Here is a 14140-nt window from a genome sequence, read left to right as displayed (position 1 = left end):
AACAGTATAGTTGCGACTTTGTCCCGGATGTGTCTTCCTGGATACAAAGCATTAACAACGTCCTCAATAACGACCTTTGCTGGTAAAACTGTCTTGTGAACCGTCTACTTAAAGTCATCTAACATTTGCCATTTTGCATTCATCCCATTTTAGAAAGTTCTGTAGTAATACCAATGCCACCACCGGCTCGTTAACGCCCTCCATATAGAAACAGCAAGAAAATTGCCAATGAGATCACTACATAGATAGGCATTAAAACACCAATATTTAAAACATGTTTCAGGAAGATTTTAAAGTTTGAAACTACAATAACGCCTCCCGGGCCTGGAAGAAGGTAGATAAGATATTCAAATCCTTGATGGTGAGAAACATTTACAACTTCTCACTTACAAGCAGATTACCGTGCATATTTTGTAATTTTCACATCAAGGTAACCATAGTAACGTGATGACGACTCTCACGTCATTGAGAAGTAGTTTAAGGACATGAATGAGCGCCGATAACGGAATTCCGTCGCCACTTTGATTTTTGCGCGCAACCTTTAAAAAACAGCCATTGTGGTCCGAGTCAATGTCCCCCCCCCCCTTTGTGCATGGATGTTTTTCTGACGCTTTCTGTTTCATCACCTTCAGAGGCGTATGCTGTCTTCTTGTCACCTCGTCTAACAAGTCCCACCTCTCATTCCCTCCCCCCCCCCCCCATCTTCCCATCTTCGCTTCCTTTTCCTGCTCGCATCTGTTATGGTCTCGGACTCACTCTCTCTGTTATCATCCGACAAGTTCTGTCACTTCTATCCTCCGATCACTCAAAGCCCGCGGCTTGTTATTATCCCTTGATGCCCACCTTTTAGCAGCCCTCATCCGGCGAATTACAAACAGTCTTTGATTGGGGACGAGGCAATTATACACCATCAACGTCCATCTTCTCCCCGCAATTAGTCGGGAAATTATTAGTCCCCTGTCCCCCCGCATTAAGGGATTTAGGCGGGCAAATAGTGGTCAGGCGGCTAGCTTCTCAGCGTGGAACTCCGACGCGGTTGTGACGACAGGCGAAAGAGACTGAATGGAATTCACTTCTGATAAGATTCGAAGAGAGATGAAAGATACAATGACCCTACCCGTTCAAAACGATAAAACAAAGACATTTCACAAAGATTATAGTCTTTTATTTTTAACATTACTTCTTTCCGTCTTCATTCCCCTTTTCAATTCAGTTAAGTTCAGTTCAACAGTTTTTATCTTTACAAATCTTTACTTCTTTACAAATAAAGGAAAATCATTTTGTATACCCTCAGGAAGAACACGGAAACACTTGTAAACAGGATATTCAAGTTTCACAAGGACGAGGCCATCTGTAAAATTTAATAAAGGGTAATAACAAATTGGGACGATGCCAAGGGAAGTATTGACATCCAGCCATCGGCGGACATCTGAAAGAGATCATGACATCGGTTCATTCTAGCGAAAGCGATTTGAAAAAAAAAAAAAGGAAACCCACCTGAAATCTTCTTTAAGTGTAAATCAACATGTCAATGACAAAGAAATGGGTAAAGAGCCCCTGAATACGTAATCAATTGTCCCTCAAGTTGCCGCGTTTCATCAAATATTAAGGTCATTCAGTTAAGCAACATTTCGGAGGCACGTCGTGAGGACTTCATAAATTAGAAGAACAGGCCCGGAATCCACGATCTTATCAGAGTTAAATTTTGATAAGTTAATGGAAATGATGTAACATACCCGTTTGACTGATTTTGCTCCCTCTGGGAACAAACTATTAGACAGGACTGCACTTCGATAATAATTGCTTCAATAGAGGCCGAAAGTGTACACCTTGAAGGCCTAGTAAGCAAATATGATGGAGTAATTTCCCTGAAGATTGTTAATTGTTCATCGAGAGTTATAAGTGAATGAATGAATAAATCATGAGCAACTAGAAAAGATTCGTCGAAATTTAGGGTAATGAGACGCATGTATTCTATCAATATGTATTTGAAACTTCATCAGGCCATCATCAATGACCTCCTGCAATATAAAAATATGTTAAACATGTCAACTCCTACTTAGGGTTTGAGGTACTCTCTCTTTCTCTCTCTGCAGTCTCTGTCTGTCTGTCTGTCTGCTGTCCCTCTCTCTCTCTCTCTCATGCTTGGAAATGACTGAAAGAGAAAGACACGTTTCTTTCGAGGTATCATAGAGTGTCGTTCCGCGAAATCACATGATTCATTCATTTGCCCGCAGTGTAAAGCTACCGCAGTCATTCATACACTGTACTTATCATATCGCTTTGCTGAGAACTAAAACAATAATAACGAAAAAGAAATTATCTGTAGGGAAACATGCAGCGTTTAGGTTTCTTGAAAATGGAAATGTTCTTTGTTTTATTAGTGGGTGCAGTTGGGCAAACATAGGGATGTGTTTTACTGACACCTTGCCGACTGATGTGCATGCTTCTATCCGATACGTAGCAAGTCACGCTTTATCAGCCATATTACCCTGCCTTCACAATTCATGCATTCATAATATGTCATTGTAGGCCCTACAGTGCACTGCCGTTATAACGAACACGGTTATAAGGAAATTTTGGTTACAGCAAAATAGAAATTCTGCCTGCAACATTTTCCTACCAATGTTTTTTTTTTATTGTTTATTTGTTTGCTTATAACGGAATTTTGATATTAATAAAGGAAACTGCCGGTTCCGAGGACTTCGTTTTAGCGGGTGTCCACTGTATTGCAATTTCACCTGAAATTCTTATAGGGAAATATAAAAGTATTACAGTGGACTCCTGTAATAACGAACATAGTTATAACGAAATTCTGGTTACAACAAAATAAAAATTCTGGCCGCAACATTATCCTACCGATGTTTTTTATTGTTTATTTGTTTGGTTATAACGAAAATTCGATAATACGAAATGAAATTGCCGGTTCTGAGGACTTCGTTTTAGCGGGTGTCAACTGTATTGCAATTTCAGCTAAAATTCTTATAGGGAAATATAAAAGTAGTCCAGTGGACTCCCGTTATAACGAACACAGTTATAACGAACTGGTTACGGCCTGAATTTTTATTTTGTTGTAACCAGAATTTCGTTATAACCGTGTTCGTTATAACGGTAGTACACTCTATCAATAAGTAGATAAAATAGATACATAGATACATATATACATAGATACATAGGTACATAGATAAATATATTGATAGATAGGTAAATATAGACATAGATATATGAAGAGTTTGACAACAAAACAGGCTATATTATTTTAAAGTTAATTGATCATCAGATACAGCAAACTGGTTTATCGAAATCCTTCAAATGACAGGGATAAAGTTCTTTTCTCGTTTTGCGATGAAACTCTTCATATATTAGGGTAGGGTAGAGAATATGCAAAAGTAGGGAGAAGAGGGTTTTTTTTTTTTCCTTAATCTTCAAACAATGCAAGTAGTACACTTGTAGAATATAAATTGTTGTCTCACTATTGGAACTGCCGTTTTAATTGTTTGTATGTGTATGTGTGTGCAATTGTGGGTGTTGTGTGTGTGTGTGTGTGTGTGTGTGTGTGTGTGTGTGTGTGTGTGTGTGTGTGTGTGTGTGTGTGTGTGTGTGCGTGAGAGAGAAAGAGGAAAGAAAGACAGGAGGGGTCAAATGTAAATCACGAAGTTGAGTGAACGTGAAGATTAAAAACAGCCTGGTCACCAAATCTTGATTCCTTCCCGTTGCTCTGTTTGATTTATATCATTGCCATTTGACTGCTGACCTGGAAAGTAAGAAAATGCAATCACGCGGTTGAAGGAAGACGAAAATAATTGCTAAATCAAACATGGCTTTTCACTCCAATCTCTACACGTATTTCAAGGACATCGTTATTTTATTTATCTCGGCTGTGCATATGAAATTTAAATTTAAACAAAATTTCTGCCTCATGAAGTCGGTTGAATTATTTCTGATAAAGCGACTGACCCTATAAACATGTATAGCAATTTAGAATAGCAAGTAATCTAACATGTATACACTCATATATCTGCAATGACTTTATGATCGATATCCAGTAGTTTTTGTGATGTTACATTTAAAATCTTTGCACTTATTATAATTATTAGACCCGAAATACATCCATTTGTCTTGGTTTCGGTAAAATTGTCCCTTCGTTATTTAACAGACAAATACGTAACCAATGGGATGACAGGAAAAATATAAGTATAGGAAACGATAACACATCCTCGCACTATTACAAATTCATGGATACGGAAAAAGAGAAAAATCGGGATCAAAATTTGTAGAATATCTGTAGGAGATAGCCAAGGATCAATATGCCAAAACGTTGTACTGAAAGTGAGCGTTTACGAGCAGGCACAAAAAACGAGCAGGCACAAAAAACACCGACTGTATCAGTGCACGTCGTGAGCTCGACACCCACGGGTCACACAGCCCATGAGTAATACAACCCACGAGTCAGACAGCCCACGAGCTAGACACTGCAGATAGAAGGCCCATAAGCTCGACATCAAGTAAAATAGGCCTACGAGCGATACGGTTCACCATCTCGACACTAGGCGAAAAAAAGGCCGACGATAACGACACTACATCGGAGGGCTTAATGTAGGCATTTATTTTGCTTTATTTGTCGGTCTTGATCGGCTTATTTGCATAGTGTAAAGCTATGGCATTATTTGCCTAGTGTCGAGCTGGAGGACCATACAGCTCGTTGGCCTATTCTACTTGATGTCGGGCTCATTAGCCTTATTAGCCTTATTCACACTGTCTAGCTCATGGGCTGTTTATGACTCGTGGGCTGTATGACTCATGGGTTTGTTTGTTCATTTTTTATCTGAGAAGATGGCTGGATATCCCATATTCATCTATGCAAAGCTGGTCTTACATGGGGTCCAGCTGGATGTGAGGCGGGACCACTTCACCGGGTTAAACACACTGCTCTTTGCAATGAATGAATGAAGCGGGATCTTTTACCTGCATGAGTTGTGACTCTCTCACACACGGGACCTCCATTTTATGTCCTATCCGAGGGCTTGTATGATTCATGAACTGTATGACCCGTGGGCTGCATGACTCACGGACCTTTGTTTTTGTTTTTGTTTTTTTAATGTCAAACTCGTGGGCTGTATGACTTGTTTTTGTCTATCTGAAGGAATGACCTCAGCTGAGTTGCGTCACGTTGTTGGTTTACATGCTTTTCGAGAGGGTACCCCGCATATCCTCCACTTCCCTAAACCTATCCTCTCTCTCACTAAATATTTTCAAACGGAACCCTGACAAGAAAGACTAAATCTGAAACCAGGAGAATGATGATAAAGAAGGAGAATAGGAAAAAGACAAATGCGACGGACAATCACAAGAAAAAACCGCACTAATAATGTAGAGTTGGTAAAACCACAGACACATGTTGCTTTTAGAACATAACGCCATTCAAACGTCTGAAAACTTGTGGGCATGGATGTTTTAAACTCCACCGGTTCACTAGCTCAGATACTTCCTCAACATAAAAGTATGCAATTAGAATATCACATTTCAAGATGTGACCGTTGTTTGGTAGAGTGTGAAAAATATTTGACCTTTGAGAAGGTACATATACTGGTGAGAGACTTTTTATAACTATGAAATGTTTGTTTTTGTAGTGTCAGGGTTTTATTCATTCTTATTATTACAAAAAAAAAATAAAACTAGCAGCACAAAGAATGAACGCTTTTCAGATGGTTGTCGCAATTATACAAACAGCAATATGCACAGTTTGATCCGATGAGGACGCCATTAAATCATGTGCTCATAACGATGCTTTTTTATCTTTGTGCCCGATCTTTGTCCTTCAAAACCAATTAGAAATAAGTCGGACGAGAGCAAACCCCATATCTTACATATCAGGTGATAAATCATGTCCAAGGTATATAACTGTGTCCGCCTTTGATTAATTAGCACATGTCCTGGTGGAAAAGGGGGAGCATTAATGGATTACTGACAACACGCTAAACTAAAAAAGGTCATTCTATCCGTGCAGCATGGAGTGGAACATAATAATATTCAGTGCATTATCCCAGGAATGTGCATTGGACACGGCTTTGATATTCCAGTATTTCGTAAGTACCTCAAGAAGATGTACAATTATATAACTCGGCAATGTAAACCTCAAAGTGCAATGGACTTTAACGTGACACATACTACAAATTAAGATAGAACCAAAGGAACATCTTCGATGATCTGGAATGGAACTATTTCTGCTTTTTCATCTTCTTATATCTTGGTTAATCTTGGATATTTATTCTCCTTCTACGACTATACTCCTCCGCAGCACGTTTCTTGTTCCACTTCTGTCGCACACGAAATTCTCTCCTCTGCTTTAAAAGATTAAAAAATGCGCCAACCTCACTGTTCCCAAAAGACGAAACTTTACTCTTGACTTATTTGTAATAGGACCTCATGCTGACCACCGCGATGAATAGCGTCGGAACATTTCTCATCACTCCCTCCGCAGTTGTGTTAACTTCTTACAGAGATGATGGGATGAATTGCTAATTCGTCCTACTTTAATATATCTCCTTTCTCTTTTCATTTTAATTTGTGTTAACCTATCACGTCCTAGAAACCAAATTTGCCTGCTGTATCTTTTGGGTAGAGTTCTTATACTACTCATCGCTATGTCTGATAACAAAATATCAGAATAATGTATTTTTATTTGTTTTCTTTCCGTGTGAGGCCATTGGTGTTACCACACTATTGTTTGTTTTGCTTGCAGATTTTTTTTTTTTCAAAGCGCTTGTAATTGCTGCACTTTTGAACCAAATACAAGTTTTTGAAGATTAGAGCTCATGTTTAGTCTCAAATTTGTATTTTCTATTTAGTTTCCGTCTTATTTTGTGCAAATTTAAAGAATTCAGTCAGCTCCATCTTATATGATTATCCCAATATTTAGGACACGCAGTAAAATTCAGAGTTATCGTTTTATTTTCGTTTCCGGAACTGCTTATCCGGAACTATCTACCCGGAACTACACCTTTACATTAACAACTCTGTTCCAATAAAATTTACTGTAAGGCCCTGTCACACCTTTCCACCTTTTCGCGGGCTTGTTGCGAGTAGGGATTTTCTAGCACGAAGGAGAACTTTCTACGGAAAGACACGGATGTTGGCGAGTTCCGTACTTGCGTCTTACCTGCTAGACGCGTGCTACTTACTTGCTACTTGCGTGTATTCCGTGTGACCTGCGTGAGAGCTTCGAAATCGATCATTTTTCAGTTACGAGCGACATACGGGGACTGCAAAGTGCCTGCATTACAGCTGCGAAGTGCCTGCGTGGGAACTGCCTGCGAGGTGCTGCCGCTAAGGGCTTCCTACTGGTGTTCTGCGTGACCTCTGCGGGCAAACCCCCGCGACTCACCCGGAACAAGTTTTGAGCATGCTCAAGGCCTTGTCACACCGTGTTTTGGGAAGCTTGGGGAAAAATGCTATCGGAGCTCCCCGCAGTTGGCCCTCACCTGACAGTACCTAGCGCGTATCTCGCCGTAGTTGCCCGGAGGTGCGAACGCAAGTCCGATTTACCCGCAGTCAAGTTTTGATCACGACAAAAACTTTTTTTTCCGGATGAGTCGCGGGGGTTTGCCAGCAGAGGTCCACGCAGAAGACCAGTAGGAGGCCCGTAGCTGCCCCAAGTCACTCTCTGCTGTTTAGTTGAGAGTCGGCTGCGGGCAAGACAATGACATTCTGTGGGACTTCTGCCATATCAAATTCATTCAGAGGGATTCCTTCACCGAGTTGTCAGCCTTTACTCGCCATCCGTGCGCTTGACACGCAGGTCACACGGAATGCACGTAAGTATAAAGTAAGTAGCACGGGTCCAGCAGGTAAGACGCATACGAAACTCGCCCAAATCCTTATCCGTCCGATAAAAATTGTCCTGCGTGCTGGAAAATCCCCACACGCAACAAGGCCGCGTAGCTTTCCCGGAAAGGTGTGACAGGTCCTAAACTTGGCAGCGGGTAAATAGGACTTGCTTACGCAACTCCGGGTAACTACGGGCGAGATACGTGCAAAATACTGTCATGTGCGGGTCATCTGCGGGGACTTCCGGGTAACAACAACAAAAATATTCTTCGCCAAGTCGCACCCAAGGCTTGCCGGGAAAGGTGTGACAAGGTTTTAACATAGTGAGAGACTCATGTTCATGATGCCAAGGACACCCTTTCAGATCTTCAAGAGAGTGTGCTTTTTATCTTTTGAGGTTTTACAGGGATACTACTGATTAAAGCAATATACATGTAGTTACCTGTGGTTTTCTTTTCGTTTTAGACGCTTAGGCCTCCTTCCTCATAAATCATGAACTTGGCGAGGAATAGTCAATTGCTCCTATTCTTTTTTTTTTTCCACGCAAATTGCTCTAGTTATATCAAACGCCGACGGGCCTTATGCTAATCGCGGCCCATTATAATTCATACAGATTGCCGTACAAGTCTTTGTTTTGTTGTAATTTCTGCCAAAAATGATTTAAAATCTTTTCTTCTGCAGGTTATGAGGGCTTGGGAAGGGGTGTTTATGTGTGGGGGTGATTATGTGTGTGTGTGTGTGTGTGTGTGTGTGTGTGTGTGTGTGTGTGTGTGTGTGCGTGTGTGTGTGTGTGTTTCGGGGGGGGGGGTCTGGTGGGGCTGTACAGTACCATTGGAGCAATTGCTCCGATGCTTCTGGGACAAGTTGCTATAAGGGTGACCCCTTGTGCACAGAGCAATCTGGAAATGATGAAAATCGATGTAGAATGTAGTATGAATTTGACTGGACTCCATTTCAAGTCATTATGCGTTGTCCCATTTATATATTATATATCTCCATGACGCATTACTGAGTACAATTCGATCTAAATAGTTCGTGTTTTTAAACGATACTGATCTATCACTATTATACGCTCTCCATTCCGTAAATGTACATTTCCAGAGTTGCCACGTTCCGTCTCTCTCGCATCGCCCCGTCTGCAGCTCTTGTGAGGACATTACGACAAGTTTTCATTATCTGGTATTGAAAGCTTATGACGGACCTCGGTTAAATTAAATCTGCTACTGCGCGATGCATGTTATGATTGCATTTTTTTTCTGGTGCTTTTCTGCAACATGTCAGCTCAACTATGTAAGACGGTCGTACTCAGTTGTTTTCTTTTCTTTCTTTCTCTCTTTTGGAGGGGGCATGGGCAGGGGCTGGGGAGAGAGCGCAAATTGTAATTTGCGAGAAGACATTGGAGAATGCAACTTTCATTTTTGAGAAGAGGCAAAGTACGGCAGACACTGTCATTTAGTTAAGAAGAGGAGGAAAATATAATTCTTGCCTCGCATTAACAGCCAACTCTTCCCACATTTCTGTGGGTATAGTACAATAAACTGTGCCAGTATATGCTATTAATATTGCACCTTTTACACACTGCCATTGAACTCGGCAGCAAATCTGAGTAGTGGGACGGGGAGGGGTTGATACAAAACTTTATGGATAGATGTATTGGTCTGCATTATACCGTATTCATGAAGATGACCTATAATAGCAGTTTCCCTTACCCCTATTAACATACTTTATAGGGGTCGTGTTGTTCTGCCCTGGATTTTTCAAGATTGTCTGCCTTTCTCCCTTTCTGTCTTTAGCTGAATCTGAAATCACATAGATTGATGCCAGATGATATTCTGTATGACATTAAAGGCTCTTGATAAGAAAGGAAATGTAGCCCGAAGGGCTATAGGGAAGGCTGAACTTTGGAAAAATCCGTACATGTTAATGGTCTCGAACGGCCCGCCATAAATTCCTTGCAAGCCTAGTTTTTAAGGAGGCGATCGCATTATTTGTTGCATTATTCGTCCTGATTTGATATACAGATTGATTTGGAAGAACATCCGTCTGATCCTTAATCATTTTGTTTACACCAAGAGCGACGCTTTTGATTTTGTTGTTGTTGTTGAGCAATCTTACTTATTTGGGGACAAACGCTTCAGGGTAATGTGAGGAATGAAATATCCATCTGAACGTACTGCCTTGTGATACACCTGCAAATTTTCTCGGCGGTTCTTTGATTGTTAACCAAAAGGGCCCCACACATCACTTCGTCTTGTTCTCAATCTCCATTCCTCGCAGAAACTCAGGGTTTGTTTGTTTTTGTATATCTTATTTATTTCGTTTTTTCTTTCACGTTTAGTTGCTCTCACCGTTCACTAGTAGGGACTCTGTCCGGAGGTAGATCCCCTGTGTCTATTCGATCCGTTTGATCAGCACAATGCTTTGACAACTAATGAATTTAATCTAACGGCGCATCACAACAGTTTTCGCAAGACTGCCTCGCACAAATTGGTGTCGATGAAGACCTAATTATTCGTGCAGTGTGGAAACAAGAACACAAAATTTAAAAGATGGAGAAAAGGGGCGTAAAATGAGAGGAAGAAGCAGCATAATAGAAAGGACAGAGAAAAAACTATAAACAGAAAAGATGAGAGAAGAGACACGGAGAGAAATTAGATTTGTAAGAGAGACTGTGATTCATTGAGAAAAGATTTTATTGAGTGCAGATCGATGCATGAGTACGCTATGATCAATGTTAGCAAAGTGTATGTACTGATGTATGTGTGAGGGTGTATACTTATTTGTGTGTGTGTATGTGTGTGCGTGTGTGTGTGTGTGCGTGTGTGCCTGTTGATGACGAATAAGAGGAAGACGGAGTTATCTCCGAAAGTTCGTTTCAAAGTCACCTGCGTGGGTTGCGCGTTCAGTGACAGAACGAATGATCAAATCAACGAGTTACGCAGTATCACAACTCCTCTTAGATTAAATGAATGGAAGCTCGGCACAACCAACTTAAAATTCAAAGTGAGGCAAAAAGAGGAAAGCGTGTGTGTGTGTGTGTGTCTGTGTGTGTGTCTGTGTGTGTGCGTGTGCGTGTGCGTGTGTGTGTGTGTGTGTGTGCGTGAGAGAGAGAGAGAGTTTGTGCGTGTCTTTATGTATTCACGTGAAGTACGAGACAGGCATGATAAAAAGGACATACGCCCTGGATAGAGGTCCAACTATACTCTTTTAATTGTGTTTCTTGTTTGTTTGTTTGTGTGTGTGTGTGTGTGTGTGTCCTTTTTTTTTTTCATTCACATAAGGTTGTAAGTGAAGGTTTAAACCTAAATAGACAGCTTCTCAAATTCGCCAGAAAGTACACGTTGGTCATCATTTACCATATCGTGAACGTGAATGTAACGCTTAGCGCGTTGCCTTACATAAAATAGGAACGTATCTTTGAAAAGGACCCTTCCTCCCCCCCCCCCAAAAAAAAAAACCCAACAACAAACAAACCAACCAACAAACAAACAAACAAACAAGCAAACACCAAAAAGTGACTGCATGGTTGTATATGCATACAACCCTTCTCCTTTGGCATGTATGGCACAAACACACACACACACACATACGCACACAAATATAATTATGACATGAAAACAAAGAATGTTGAATCGGCTGGCAAGTTGATCGGTGACACAAGTCTTAAAGAGCTTCCATCATAGACTTTAAAGATGGTATTATTATGATGACCTCCGTTTATGGGTCAAAATTTCAACTGCTAATATTCTTTGTTTCGTCTTACATTTTAGCCGCATCCTACGGCACTTCAAGGTTTGTTTGTTTGTTTGTTCTTTAGAAAAAAAAAAATCTGGTGCCAAAAGGCTGAGTTCACACTCCCCATTCGTGTTTTTTTTTTTTTTCAGCAGAATAAAGTGGTTGCTCTATAGCATTAAGAATTTCTTAAACGTCAAACTGCCGAGGTAAAAGTGAAATGCGCTCACCCGGGCTTGTAAAGAAATCAACACGGTACAACTGGCAATGAAACAAATTTGCAGTGATTTTTGTTTTTCGTCTTCTGAAACTTTGCATGCTAATTTACAGACAATCAGCATGGGATTGTAGACTTCTTGGGAGCGAAAAACAAGAACACAAGAAGTGACTGATTCCCTTGAGTTCGTTGGTCGACCCAAACTAATGTTTTTCAAATATTTTAACACAAAATGTGACATTCAATCGTGGTGTTTTACAGGAAGATTAATTGACAATTTTCTATAGTCTTATGAATAATAACATTATTATTCAAGACTTGTTGTGGGAGAGGACAGATTTTAAAATCCCTGAAAAACTTGTAATACACTTTCGAAAAAAAAAAGAATAAACGACAATTAGGAGCCTTGAGATGAGCAAACAAAAAGCCAAACAAACAAACAAATGCATAGTTACGTCTTGGCGATGCAACTCCGACTTAGGCAAGACAGCAACCACTAGTTTATCGACATAAGACAACTTACATGAAGTACTCTAAAAGAATAATCATAACTGAAATTCTTATCTATATTTAGAATAATGGAATATTATTACTATAAAGAATGCTAATAATGCCTATTACGACTTGACTTAATTGTTCATTTCAAACTTGGATGACTTCAGAAATTGATTTATTTTGTGAAAATCAGAGGTAAATTGTTGATACATGCTGACATGCAACATAACATTGGCGCCGTCATCGGAAAGTGATATCGTGTAGCGAGCTTTGTACAGGTAAGCTATAATGCATAAGCACACGCGTAACTCGTACATTTACAGCTATAGCTGAGTTGTTTCGACTAGTGTATCTCAGGAAGTCTTATTCAAGTCAAAGTCTCGAAAAACGTGCGTGCCACATCAATGCAGTTTCACTGCTGTTACATTGCTTTACATTATGCATACAATCACACTACTCACGTCGACAGCCGTGTTTCACATGCCAAAAGGGCTACGCCGAGGGGTGTGGATTAGACGGTATGGGAATCATACACATCCATCATCACACTGAATGTTTATGACGATTCAAGAAAGCAGTGAAAAATACATTATCTCCTCACTCTTCTTATCACATTGCTTTCTGAAAGTTGAAGGTCTAGGCCAGCAGTCTATATAGTTTCTGTGCTAAAACTATGTCAGTATGGCATCAGGTTTTACGATTTTCAGAGGTTTGCAGCCAATGCAAATCACTTGGACGTCTTTTCTGAACACTGGTAGTGAAGTGGGGTCCTCACAAACTACATGCTACTTAGAACATTCAAATCTTCTGATATCCAGTTGGAGTCATCCCACTAGCTTCACACCCACTATTCATACTGCTCGCGAACTCGACATTGATAAGAAAAATGTCAAGAAATCATACAACCCACCAGTCATACTGCCCATGAGCTCGACACTAGGCAAATAAGACCCACTAGTCCGACACTATGCAAAAGAGGCCCCCGAGACCGACACTGCGTACATTAAGCCCCTTGATGTAATGAGTGTCAGAATCGGGGCCTAATTGTTTGCCTAGTGTCGGACTCATGGGCCTGTTTTGCCTAGTGTTGCATGTGTGGGCCTTGTTTGTCTAGTGCCGAAATCATGGGCCCTATTTGCCTAGTATCAAGCTCATGGGTTGTATAACCCGTGGGATATATGGCTCATATCTCACTCGTGACGTGTTGTACATCGAGGTTTCGAATCCATATTCTCTTTCTTCCCTTTCTTCATCTTCCTGCACGTGGATTGGGAAGAGCAAATGAAGAAAAGGCACAAAAAAAAGAACGAAAGAAAGAAGAAAAATATAAACAGATTTTCCTGCTCAGTTTTCACTACGATTGCTAGAAAAAACGTTCGGAAGAAGACATTTTGACAGTAGATTACCTACACACAGACATGACATTATATATGATGCATGCATAACAGATGTGTTATACACACGGGTGTACCTGTCATCTCCTATACTCCTACAGACGCACACCTATTATCGGTGGGTTGTAGTAACCCCACGACAATAAATTGTCGTGCATAACTCTAGCAAAATTAAACAAATGCATTAATTAATAGGTAATAAATAAATAAGTGAATAGACGAATAAATAAATGAATATACATAGTAATGAATAAGAATTCATTAATCACTTCTTTCTGATATCAAATTCTAAATTCGTAAATTCGAATATATTGCCATTGATTGACAGATTGCGCTACATCGACGTTTATAAGCACTTATTAAGCGGTGTTTATTTTCGTCGATATGGGGCAATCTGTCAATCAACTGCGTTGAATATAGCTCAACACAAGAATTGATTAACTTGGACGGACCGTACTGTTGTGAGATTTTATCT

This window comes from Diadema setosum, chromosome 22 (genome assembly GCF_964275005.1).
Source record: "Diadema setosum chromosome 22, eeDiaSeto1, whole genome shotgun sequence".
Lineage (NCBI taxonomy): Eukaryota > Metazoa > Echinodermata > Echinoidea > Diadematoida > Diadematidae > Diadema > Diadema setosum.
This window is presented reverse-complemented; position numbering follows the sequence as displayed.